The 13,192-nt window shown below is 39.3% G+C and overlaps 1 protein-coding gene across 1 annotated transcript in view; it reads left to right on the top strand.

The window, feature by feature from the left end:
* CA8 (carbonic anhydrase 8) overlaps positions 1–3,775 on the top strand; it is a 168,352-nt gene extending 164,577 nt beyond the window's left edge. Inside the window, exon 10 of the transcript XR_013217040.1 lies at positions 3,524–3,775. The gene's annotated coding sequence lies outside the window, so the exon portion shown is untranslated. The remainder of the gene's footprint in view (positions 1–3,523) is intronic.
* Positions 3,776–13,192: the final 9,417 nt, after the last annotated feature.

The raw sequence follows: 13,192 nt of genomic DNA, 5'->3' as shown, positions 1-13,192 counted from the left end.
CACAACATAGTGTAAGAAATCAAGTGAGAACCACACATATCAGATAACATGGTAATACATTGTAACAACCTAGCGTTCATATGTCAGACTGATCAGGTAAACTGTATAGTATAGTGGAATACTAACCGTGTGTATGGTCCAGTGATAAAGGAGTACTTGGTCATGCTGACAGTTATGACAAGATGAATGCAGCAGAGCTTGTGAGAGGACAGGCATATTGTTAAAATTAAGAAAAGTGAAAACTATTGGATAGCCACATCAATTGCCAGAATGGCATATCAATGCAAGCCGTGGCAAGAAGGGTAGCTGCGTCTTTCAGCACAGTGTCCAGAGCATGGAGTGAATGCCAGGAGACAGGCCAGTACACCAGGAGATATGGAGGGGTCCGGATGAGGGCAACAACCCAGCAACAGGACAGCTACCTCCTCCTTTGTGCAAGAAGGAAGAGGAGAAGCAGTGCCAGAGCCCTGCAATATGACCTCTAGTAGGCCACAAACATCCATGTTTCTGCTCAAACTGTCAGAAACAGACTCCATGAAGGTGGTCTGAGGACACAAAGTCCACAAGTGGGTTTTGTCCTTACAGCCCAACATCATGCAGGGCGTTTGGCATTTGCAGAAAACACCAAGATTGTTAGATTTGACATTGGCGCCCTGTGCTCTTCATGGATGAGAGCAGGTTCACACTGAGAACATGAGACAGATGTGACAGATTCTGGAGATGCCATGGAAAACGTTTTGCTACCTGCAATATCCTCCAACATTACCAGTTTGGCAGTGGATCAGTAATGATGTGGGGAGGCATTTATTTTCATATGCTAGCCAGAGGTACCCTGACTGCCACTAGGTATCGGGATGAGATCCTCAGACACATTGTGAGACCATATGCAGGTGCAGTGGGCCATGGGTTCCTTCTGATGCATGACAAGGCTAGGCCTCATGTGGCTGAAGTGTGTCATGTGTCAGCAGTTCCTTCCTTCATGATGAAGGCATTAACCCCTTCACTCCCGGAGCTTTTTTCATTTTCGTTTTTCACTCCCCTCGTTCCCAGAGCCATAACTTTTTTATTTTTCCGTCAATATGGCCATGTGAGGGCTTATTTTTTGCGGGACAAGATGTACTTTTGAACGATAACATTGGTTTTACCATGCCATGTAACAGAAAACAGGAAAAAAATTCCAAATGTGATGAAATTGCAAAAAAAGTGCAATCTCACAATTGTTTTTTGTTTGGCTTTTTTGCTAGGTTCATCAAATGCTAAAACTGACCTGCCATTATGATTCTCCAGGTCATTACGAGTTCAAAGATATCAAACATGTTCTCTTTTATCTAAGTGGTAAAAAAAATTCCAAAGTTTGTAGCGTCTCCAATTTTCATGATCTGGGGTCGGGTTAGGGCTTATTTTTTGCGTGCCGAGCTGGCATTTTTAATGATACCATTTTGGTGCAGATACGTTCTTTTGATTGCCCGTTATTGCATTTTAATGCAATGTTGCGGCGACCAAAAAAACATAATTTTGGAGTTTTGATTTTTTTTCTCGCTACGCCATTTAGCGATCAGATTAATCCTTTGTTTTTATTGATAGATCAGGCGATTCTGAATGCGGCGATACCAAATATGTGTAGGTTTGATTTTTTTATTGTTTTATTTTGATTGGGGCGAAAGGGGGGTGATTTGAACTTTTATATATTTTTTATTTTTTTTGTTGTTATGGCAATGCACCGATAACCCCCGATCATGTGACGGGGTCAGCTGTGCGAGCGCCACCGGCCGCGCGGCCGAGAGCGCTAGTTAAATGCCACTGTCAGCGTTTGACAGTGGCATTTAACTAGATAATGGGCATGGGTGGATCGCGATACCGCTTGCGCGCACATGTCAGCTGTACAAAACAGCTGACATGTTGCGGCTTTGAGGTGGGCTCACCGCCGGAGCCCACCTCAAAGTGGGGGTTCTGCCAGCTGACGTACTATTCCGTCAGCTGGCAGAAAGGGGTTAATGCTATGGACTGCCCTGCCCGTTCCCCAGACCTGAATCCAATCAAGCACATCTGGGACATCATGTCTTGCTCCACCCACCAACGCCACATTGCACCACAGACTGTCCAGGAGTTGACTTATGCTTTAATCCAGTTGTGGGAGGAGGTCTCTTAGGAGAACATCCACCGCCTCATCTGGAGCATGCTCAGGCCTTGTAGGAAGGTCAAACAGGCACGTGGATGTCACACACACTATTGATCATCATTTCCTTGTCTCGAGTCATTTCTATTGAAGTTGGATCAGCCTGTAATTTCATTTTCCATTTTGATTCTGAGTATCATTACAATTACAGACCTCCATGGGATATTAATTTTGATTTTCATTGATCATTTTTATGTTTTATTGTTCTCAACGTATTCCACTATGTAATGAATAAAGATTTGCAACTGGAATATTTCATTCAGTGATGTCTTGGATGTGGTATTTTAGTGTCCCCTTTATTTTTTGAGCAATGTATTTTGTATAAGGAGAATTAATGTAAGATTTCCATGCTCTAGTATCATTCTCCAGAGCTATTAAACAAATTGATTTCTTTGATTCTGCAGCCTGCTGGTGTTATTTGGCAGCAATTGATTTATTGCCTCATATTTCTTGGAACTGCTACATTTTATGCAGATTTGCCATTGGATCCCCATGTTCCTTTTTTGAATATTACACTGTCAGAATGGAAAAAAGCTAACTTAAATTGCTATTGCACATCCTGTCTGCAACTGGGTCCTTGATAGCATTCTTCTGAAAACAAAACTAATGTTTTTCTAGGGCTGTTGTTTTCCTCATCTTCGTGACATTTGTCATATAGAGTAATTTTTGGGTACTATAAGTAATAGAATGTATTATTTTCAAGCAGTCTGTACCCATGGTATTATTTTAGGGTGCAGCAAGAATTTGTTTCCCCTTTGTTCAATTGCTTTGCTTTATTTTTGTCTATTTTCTTCATCTGTGTTTGAATTCAAATGATTAAACTTCTTAGTGATTTATCTATTAAATATAAATTAATTCTGGTGAATGAATTTGGTAATTAATGTATTACTCTACTAGAATGAATGTTCCCTGTATGCTCTTTTCCCAATAATCATATGGGGTAAAGAGGTTGCCAATATCGCATCCACCAACAACGCGCAATAAGGTCATTCATCGTGGGAAATGATCTTCTGGCTGACTTAAAAAAATCAATGTTCTGAACTGCACATCATTCTGTGTAATCAGAAAATGATGCCAAGAATAATAACAGTCTTTGTGCACAGAACGATCTATGATAAATTGTTCTATGTGCAATGTAAGCACAGTTATCATGTTTAAACCGGCTATTAAATGAGCAAACATGACACCGACTGGCATTTGGTTGATGCTGCAAATCAGCTGGTGTAAACTCTAACTTAAAGCACCATTGCAGCGCTTATTTTTATTGCATCACTGGAGTGGTGCTACTTATCTAAATGCCTTGCCTCTAGTCTCATACTCGCCAGTTACCATCTTCATCTGTTACAGGTGCCACTCCAGGGTTCCAATCGTCCAGAAATTCCAGGACAGTCCATAAAAATTATGACACATTTTCTCCCTCTCCATATAAATTTTTTTAAGGCATGTTAGAGAGATTCCTGTATTATAATGTAATTTATTTTTAACATTTATTTTATATGCTTGTACTTTATTTATGAAAAAACAACAGAAAACACAATTTTAAATAAAAATATGAAAAATTTTAATCCTAAAAACTTTTGCTCCATTATTGTGTTAATGTGGCCCATAGACTTTAATATCAATTGATATAATTTGGTGGAAATGATGAATGGGCCATAAACTTACATTTTGCCTTAGAATTTCTTAAATACAGCAAAAATAATAATAATAATTTATTTTAAATACTTCAATGCAATAAATTTAGGCTCAGTTCACATTGTACTTAAGTTTATGTTCTGTGTACACTTAGAAGTTTGCTAACAACTTAACAAGTATATGCCACGGACGTTTAGCATGTGAAAACTGGACAAAGGCGGAAGTAAATCCGAGCTGCAAAAAGTATAACATGCAGTAGAGATGTAAATGCACTTTTTTATTTGCCAACACATTTAAAAGAACACATGCTTCTTCCTCAGGACTAATCACAATAATTGTGCCACTTCCAGTCACTTCAAATGTGATGTGGTCCCTAAAAAAATGGTTTTATTACTATTGTTGTAAAAATTAGAAATCGCTGGTTAACTTTTAACCCTTGTAACATCCTAACAAAAAAATGATGTTTCAAAAGTTGTGCTGACGTAAAGTAGACATGTGGAAAATGTTATTTATGAACTATTTTATGTAACATTAGTCTATTAAGGGCAAGGCATAACAATTAAATATTTGAAAATTGCTACATTTTCAAAATGTTGTCAAATTTCAGATTTTTTCCCAAATAAACATAAGTCATATCAAATAAATTTTACCACTATCATAAAGTACAATATACTGCAAAAAAAAGTAATCACAGAATTAGTGGGATCCATTGAAGCATTCCAGAGTTATGATCTAATTATTTGACAGTGGCCAGAATTGAAAAATTTGGCCTGGTCATTAAGGTGAAAACAGGCTTTACAGTGAAGGGTTAAAAGTCTTTGGCCTGGTCAGGAAGGTGAAAACAGGCTCTGGGGTGAAGGGGTTAAAATCTGCAGTCACACGCAGAATATTATGGGCACCACATAATCCTCAATATATTATAATGGTCCCTATATGTTGCTCCATACCATATAATGTGCTCCACACAGTGCTCCATACAGTATAATGGGCCCCATATATTGCTCCATACAGTATTATGGACCCCATATATTGCTCCATACAGTATAATGGGCCCCATACCGGACCAGAGCAGCAGAGACTGGGGCAGCAGGGAAGAGGAAACGTGAATATTTAAGGGAGGGGCTGGTACCAGTGCTGGCACAAGGCTCCCCTGACTCATGGGCCCCATAGCATGTTGGTGTCCCTGACATCAAATGAGCCCCCTCATTCATCCAGGGCCCCGGCACTAGCCCCAGTGTGCCTGTTGGTGACACCAGCCACTGGATACTATTGCTAAAAAATGTTTACTGCAGTGTATACCATTTTTGTTTTATCCATTGTGTTTAAAAGGTTAATCAACTCTGCTTTTAATTCATTTGAGGTAAATGTATACTGAGTCAATGTATGCAAAATGGAACATATTTGGCTTATAAAGTCTTTGCGTGCTTCAATTTACCTAATTGGAAGTCCTCTTGATAAAGCCTCAGGCCCTAATTCTTCAAGAATGGCGTGTGCCTCCTTAATGAAATTGGTTTAGCTTTCAGCTGCCAAGTACCACTATAGGAAAAGCACACCAGTCAGTGACTAAAGTACATCTCTGTCATAATTTACACCACTTTCCTGGCTTGAATTGGGGTGAAGTGGCATGAATGAGTTAGTCAGCCGTGCTCTTCCCACCCTTTCAAAAAGGTGATGAAGCTGGCCAGGACTGTCTTAAAAACACAAAAAGTCACAAAATTGTTGCATAACTACAAGTTGCAGAAAAATATTGTGAATTTTCAAACAGCTTTACAACAGAATTCTGGCAACCCTCCCTCTCCTGTTATTCTAAATGTATTCACTTTATATAATGACTATATTCTTGTAAACAACATTTAGAGCCACATTTTATAAGTCTCAAAGAATTAGCAAAAGTATCTTAAATTTGTCTTTGAATTATAACACATCGACTAATCTTTTGGAACCCCTATGCTTGCTGACCTTTAACAGAAAACATAGAGAATAATAAACTTTTTTTCTTTATTTAAACCTTGAGGGTATGTGCACACGTCCGGATTTCTTGCAGAAATTTCCTGTAGAAAACCGGAAATTTTCTGCAAGAAATCCGCGTTTTTTTAGCATTCTGCAAGCGTAATTAGCTTGCAGAATGCTAAAGTTTTCCAAGCGATCTGTAGCATCGCTTGGTAAACTGACTGACAAGTTGGTCACACTTGTCAAACATACTGTTTGACAAGTGTGACCAACTTGTTACTATAGATGCTGCTTATGCAGCATCTATAGTAAAAGATAGAATGTTTAAAAATAATAAAAAAAATAAAAAATGGTTATACTCACCCAGACGATCTCCTCAGCTGCGTCCGTTCCTATAGATGCCGGTGTGGTTCAGGACCTGTGATGACGTCGCGGCTTGTGATTGGTCGCGTGAGTCACATGAGCGGTCACGTGACCAATCACCAGACAGTGACGTCATCACAGGTCCTGAACCACACCATCTATAGGAACCGAAGAGAGAGCATGCACCGGAGAGGCGGGAACACTTCGGGGTCCATTAAAGGGTGAGTATAGGACTATTTTTTATTTTAATTCTTTTTTTTTGACCAATTATATGGTGCCCAGTCCGTGGAGGAGAGTCTCCTCTCCTCCACCCTGGGTACCTACCGCACATAATCTGCTTACTTCCCGCATGGTGTGCACAGCCCCGTGCGGGAAGTAAGCAGATCAATGCACTCCTAGGTATGCAGAATCCCCGCAATTCCGCATTTTTAATGAACATGTTGCTTTTTTTTCCGCGATGCGATTTTTTCGCGGAAAAAATCGCAACATTTGCACAAAAAATGCGGAATACCCTGTAAATAATAGGAGACGTTTTTATCACGTTTTTATAGCGAAAAAAGGCGAAAAAAACGCGAAAAATCCTGAACATGTGCACATGGCCTGAGGTTTCTAAATGTATATATTTATTGATTTCCAAGAGGAAATTCCCACAATGCAGGGGTTTATCTTTTCCTGTCTTATTGAACCCTTTTACAGACAGAACGTATTAATCTGTTAGTATTATCATTATAATATGAGGAATGTTAACAACGATAATAGTTGTTAGTACTTGCATGAAGGAAACATATCAACAGCTTTGTATTTCTTTCATCTTAATATTTTAGATGTTCGTTCTGTGGCTATGTGGCCACTGGTAACCGCTTTTCAAGTGCTAGCACAGGACAGATCTTTGAAAGCAGACATTTTGCAAATTGCAAAACTAGCGGAGTGATTTATTTATTCAGTTGTACGTGCCCAATAAACTATGTTGGGAAAACGAGAAGAGAGCTCCGGAGGAGAATAGGTGATCATCTGGGTGATATAAAACATGGGAGAGACACCCCAATTTCTAGACATGTACGTTCTGTACATCAAGGTGATCTGAAATCGTTCTCTTTTTGTGTTGTGGAAGTGGTAACCCCCTCGGTTCGAGGAGGTGACTGGGACCGAAAAATTCTACAAAAAGAACTTAAATGCATCCATAGATTGGACACAGTATCCCCAGGGGGTCTAAATGAACAAATGAATTTTGGCTGCTACCTATGACTCTGCATATATATAGGTTGAGAGATAAGTGGTTATGGGAAACCTGTCGTATCGACCCTAATGGGTCACATATAAATGTATTAATAGTCCATATTTTGGACAAATAATCTGGTGAGACCTGTCATATTGGTGATGGTGGTTATGATTTTTTTTTAAAAAGTGCATTATGAATAAATTGTTATTTCCCAAAGGGCTATGATGGATAGATATGAGCTACATATGCTATTTGCTAAAATATGATAATGGGTTCTGGATCGTTTGATCCATAGACAGTGAGATATTCTCACTGTTAAATAATGCTATTGTTACAGTCATATGAAAAAGTTTGGGCACCCCTATTAATCTTAAGCTTAATGTTTTCTAAAAATTGTTTGTTTTTGCAACAGCTATTTCAGTTTCAAATATCTAATAACTGTTGGACACAGTAATGTTTCTGCCTTGAAATGAGGTTTATTGTACTAACAGAAAATGTGCAATCTGCATTCAAACAAAATTTGACAGGTGCATAAGTATGGGCACCCTTATCATTTTCTTGTTTTAAATACTCCTGCCTACTTTTTACTGACTTACTAAAGCACTTTTTTTGGTTTTGTAACCTCATTGAGCTTTGAACTTCATAGCTAGGTGTATGCAATCATGAGAAAAGCTACTTAAAGTGGCCACTTGCAAGTTGTTCTCCTGTTTGAATCTCCTCTGAAGAGTGGCATCATGGGCTCCTCAAAACAACTGTCAAATGATCTGAAAACAAAGATTATTCAACATAGTTGTTCAGGGGAAGGATACAGAAAGCTGTCTCAGAGATTTAACCTGTCAATTTCCACTGTGAGGAACATAGTAAGGAAATGGAAGAACACAGGTACAGTTCTTGTTAAGGCCAGAAGTGGCAGGCCAAGAAAAACATCAGAAAGGCAGAGAAGAAGAATGGTGAGATCAGTCAAGGACAATCCTCAGGCCACCTCCAGAGATCTGCAGCATCAACTTGCTGCAGATGGTGTCACTGTGCATCGGTCAACTATACAACGCACTTTGCACAAGGAGAAGCTGTATGCGAAAGAAGCCGTTTCTGCAAGCACGCCACAAACAGAGTTGGCTGAGGTATGCAAAAGCACATTTGGAGAAGCCAATTTCTTTTTGGAAGAAGGTCCTGTGGACTCATGAAGCCAAGATTGAGTTGTTTGGTAATACAAAAAGGCGTTATGCATGGCGGCAAAAAAACACAGTGCGTTGTATAGTTGACCGATGCACAGTGACACCATCTGCAGCAAGTTGATGCTGCAGCTCTCTGGAGATGGTCTGAGGATTGTCCTTGACTGATCTCACCATTCTTCTTCTCTGCCTTTCTGATATTTTTCTTGGCCTGCCACTTCTGGCCTTAACAAGAACTGTACCTGTGTTCTTCCATTTCCTTACTATGTTCCTCACAGTGGAAATTGACAGGTTAAATCTCTGAGACAGCTTTTTGTATCCTTCCCCTGAACAACTATGTTGAATAATCTTTGTTTTCAGATCATTTGACAGTTGTTTTGAGGAGCCCATGATGCCATTCTTCAGAGGAGATTCAAACAGGAGAACAACTTGCAAGTGGCCACTTTAAGTAGCTTTTCTCATGATTGCATACACCTGGCTATGAAGTTCAAAGCTCAATGAGGTTACAAAACCAAAAAAAGTGCTTTAGTAAGTCAGTAAAAAGTAGGTAGGAGTATTTAAAACAAGAAAATGATAAGGGTGCCCATACTTATGCACCTGTCAAATTTTGTTTGAATGCAGATTGCACATTTTCTGTTAGTACAATAAACCTAATTTCAAGGCAGAAACATTACTGTGTCCAACAGTTATTAGATATATGAAACTGAAATAGCTGTTGCAAAATAAACCATTTTTATAAAACATTAAGCTTAAGATTAATAGGGGTGCCCAAACTTTTTCATATGACTGTATATGGTATATACGAGGTGGGTGATTTACTACCTCTTTCTATAGGTTATGCCTATCATCTAAGTGGATTCTAAATATATTGGGTCTACGTTATTAATAAAATCATAGGAGCATTAGGATCCATTTATGCATAACAGGTGCTCACTCTAATCATTGTGGGTTAATACCTCTCCTACATGCGCGCTATATTTTGGCACTGGTATCCCCGTATTGAGAGGATTGTGCGTGGCTGAGTAACAACTAACGCCTGCGCAGTGCTGTGTTCCATGACTGCACAGACGTGTGCCCTGTCTGATTTCATTTGGGACCAGTGCGCACGCGCCGATACTATGAGCACGGCGCTTGCGCATATTGCACAATGAGTCCGGACATTAGGAGGCGTGTATACACTGGTGTCTCCACACCAATGGGCGCATGCGCAGTTGAGAAAATACTGGCGCCTGCACGGTGGCACTAACCCTGTGGTGGTAAGGCGCTTTATGATGACGCCAGAGCGTCTTTAACATATGGCAAATATATCACAGTGGTTCTGACCTAGAAGCGCCGGTAATGAGGTAGGCGTCCTGAGCACCCAGGTGATATGAGTGCCGTGATGATTCAGAGCCCATATAATGCACTTTTCTGGCACTTGTCTGTAAGCGCTACAAGGATAGGGGATCGGCCCGGTGGTGCAGCTATCTGAATTGCTGACATGCTTAATATGGATATAAGCTAAGTAACCCTTTACTATTTGGATGTACTCCTGATGAACCTCTTTGAATTAGAAGGGGAGAAACGCGTTGAGTCTAAAGGGATATGGTTTTTTGCATAAGAGTCTAAAGGGATTTTTATACAATACACAATGTGGTTTAGTGTTTTTTGCGTTAGGGTCACAGATAATTAATTATGTCATTAGCTGATGAATCAATATATGGTTGCTTATGGCATCTAATGTAATCTGTAACACTATAGTGTGAAATGAAAGTTGGTATGGGATATGTTTGACATCATAGCAGATACATCTCCCTACTAGCATAATGGTGGCTTGAGACCTTATTATACAGGGGCAAATGGACCAAAATCACATATGTGTTTAATGCTATCTCTTATAAAAGCATCCCTATCTGCCATCAACTTCTGTGTTTCTAGCTAGAGGTATTACGGAGTGAAGGGACACAGATTACCAAGTTAGTTGAGAATCTTAGTTCTAGCTAGATATTGCTACTGACATATTTATGTCCCCTCATGCTGTTACATTCATATATTGTATATGTGTATTTTTCTTCCCCTATCCTGTTAGGGTTTGACAGGGTTAGTAGGGAGAGCCGGCGAGGAGCGGGGGCGCCACGGCGTAGGTTAATAGGGTGCCAACCTCCGCAGGCAGGTAGGGGGCACTTAGAGAGCGTAGGGCTTGACACTGTTCCAGCCTTTCCTGTAGTACGCTTGCATCTATTGGTGATGGTTTTTGTCAAGTGCACATATATGTTTTTAATATTATAAATAAAGGTTACATTTTATGATAATCTGGTGATTGCGTCTTGGGGATTTTTCTGTGAGAATAGTTTAATTTACTCCAAGCATATATTTTTTACTGTGAAGAGTTTAGTACTTGCATGAAGGAAACATATCAACAGCTTTGTTTTTCTTTCATCTTAATATTTTAAAAACTAAATGGCACTGTAGTTCTCATTAACAATTTCATTTAAATACACGTTTTAGCTTACTTATAATGTACAGCTCTGGCAAAAATTAAGAGACTGATGCAAATGTTCAGTTTGTCTAATTTTTCTCTTTATAGGTATATTTCTGAGTAAAATGCAAATTTTTCTTTTATTCTATAAGTGCTTTCAGACCTCAAATAATGCAAAGAAAACAAGTTCATAATCATTTAGAAACAACAATACAACAATACTGTTTTAACTCAGGAAGAGTTCGGAAATCAACATTTTGTGGAATAACCATGAATTTTATTCACAGCTTTCATGCGTCTTGGCGTGCTTTCCACCGGTCTTTCACACTGCTTCTTGGCCAAAAAATATAAGCAGTTCTTCTTTGTTTGATGGCTTGTGACTATCATCCTCTTGATTACATTCCAGAGGTTTTCAATGGGGTTCAGGTCTGAAGATTGGGCTGCCCATGACAGGGTTTTGGTATGGTGGTCTCTTAATTTTTGCCAAAGCTGTATATGTCGTCTTCAAGGAGGTGTACATTCATATATGTTAGAAAACAGTAACAACTACAATTTCCAATAGCATATTCCTTCATGGAATTACTTGCTTCAAGTAGCTGACATTCTAAACTGTGAAAGAAAAACTGAAGAGAAAAAAAGTCAAATTTAAGGTCCTTAAGGTTAATCTACTGTATATTAATGGCTAACTATGGTTATGGCTAAGGTATCAACAACTGAAACTTTCAATTTACAGTTTTTCTATCTACAGGCTAACACAGCACAAAGGTAAATGTTTTATGGCCAGAAAACAAATTCCTTCTGTTTGTCTTGAAAGTCATTCGATAACCTTTAATATTGGACACAAGTTATAGTCATATAGTTATAAAACAAACTGGAAAAAATAGTGTGCGGAAAGCAAAGATAACTTCTATAGATCGGTAAAGTTACTGTGCTGTATATATGTAGATTCAAATACAAAAACACACATCTTCCAATATTAAAATGTGCTCCTATCATGGTGCCGTAGAATAAGCAAATAATAGAGCCTTGACAGCACCATTTAATATAATGGGCCAAATGTTATCAATTCGTGCTCTGTTTCACCTCCATTTTGTTGTGTTTTTCTTTTCTAAGTGGATACAAGATTATTGTAGACTATGCTTTTCTGTCTGTATGAAAAGATGGACATCGCTAGAACAGAGTTAGAGACTCCATCCTTCTCATTAGGCCGGGGTCACACTTGCGAGTTCAATAATACGAGAAACTCACATCAAGTCCCGGCACTGCCGCCGGCACTCGGGACCGGAGTGTGCCGCTGCATGTATTTCTAGGCAGCTGAATGCTCGGTCCCGAGTGCCAGTGGCAGTGCCGGGACTTGATGCGCGAGTTTCTCGCATTGAACTTGCAAGTACGACCCCGGCCTTATACTATCTCTGGCTTTATTGGGAGTCCTATCTGAATCCCATTTTTTTGTTATTTTCATGGAAACCCTGATGCTGTGTTCAGTGTAGAGTATTGTATAAAGGTGAACCAAGCTTAGCTACTTGACATTGTACACACTACAGGTGTTCTTATTTCAGTCTCTCTGTCAGAATACAAGTTAATGAAGCAGCATTTTTGAGTGAGTTGTTTTTTCTGTTGCAGGGGTTAAGAAAACCCATAGCGATATTAAGAAAAAAATAGTAATATAATTTTAACTGTGTAATGTTGTCTAAATTAATGTAATGTTCTGTGCAGCATTAAACTACTGAGAATAAGGGCTACAGTTAGAGATGAGCAGATCGTTCTACGGAGAATCGAGTTGAAATTGAGTTTCCTAAAATTCACATTTTCATGCAAATTCATACAATTTGAGTTTTGATTTGTGGTTTACAAAAAAAACCCACTCCCTTGCCTGGCACCATTTCCCACACTGCTGAAACATTAGAACGTGAGCTAATGTCTTTTTGCGTGACTGCGCTGGCTTCCCAATGGTTCCCTGAAGCTGCGACTTATAGCAGATTATCATACCTTGTACAGTGGTGGTTAGTACCCAGGCCATCACAGATCAGTTGTTCTCAGTGGAGCACAGTTTGAACAGCAGAGTCATTCTCATATGCAGAGTTACTGGGTCTCTCTCTTCTGCAATGTGTAAGATCATATAGTTTGAGTGTCCTGTCTCCCTCTTGCCTGTAGAATGTAAGCTCTTCTGATCGTCAGGGTGCCCTCTCTTCTGTAGAGTCTAAGCTATTATGATCAGT

This window comes from Ranitomeya variabilis, chromosome 6 (assembly GCF_051348905.1).
Source record: "Ranitomeya variabilis isolate aRanVar5 chromosome 6, aRanVar5.hap1, whole genome shotgun sequence".
NCBI lineage: Eukaryota > Metazoa > Chordata > Amphibia > Anura > Dendrobatidae > Ranitomeya > Ranitomeya variabilis.
The sequence above is the reverse complement of the archived record's forward strand: the minus strand, read 5'-3'. Positions and strand labels throughout refer to the sequence as shown.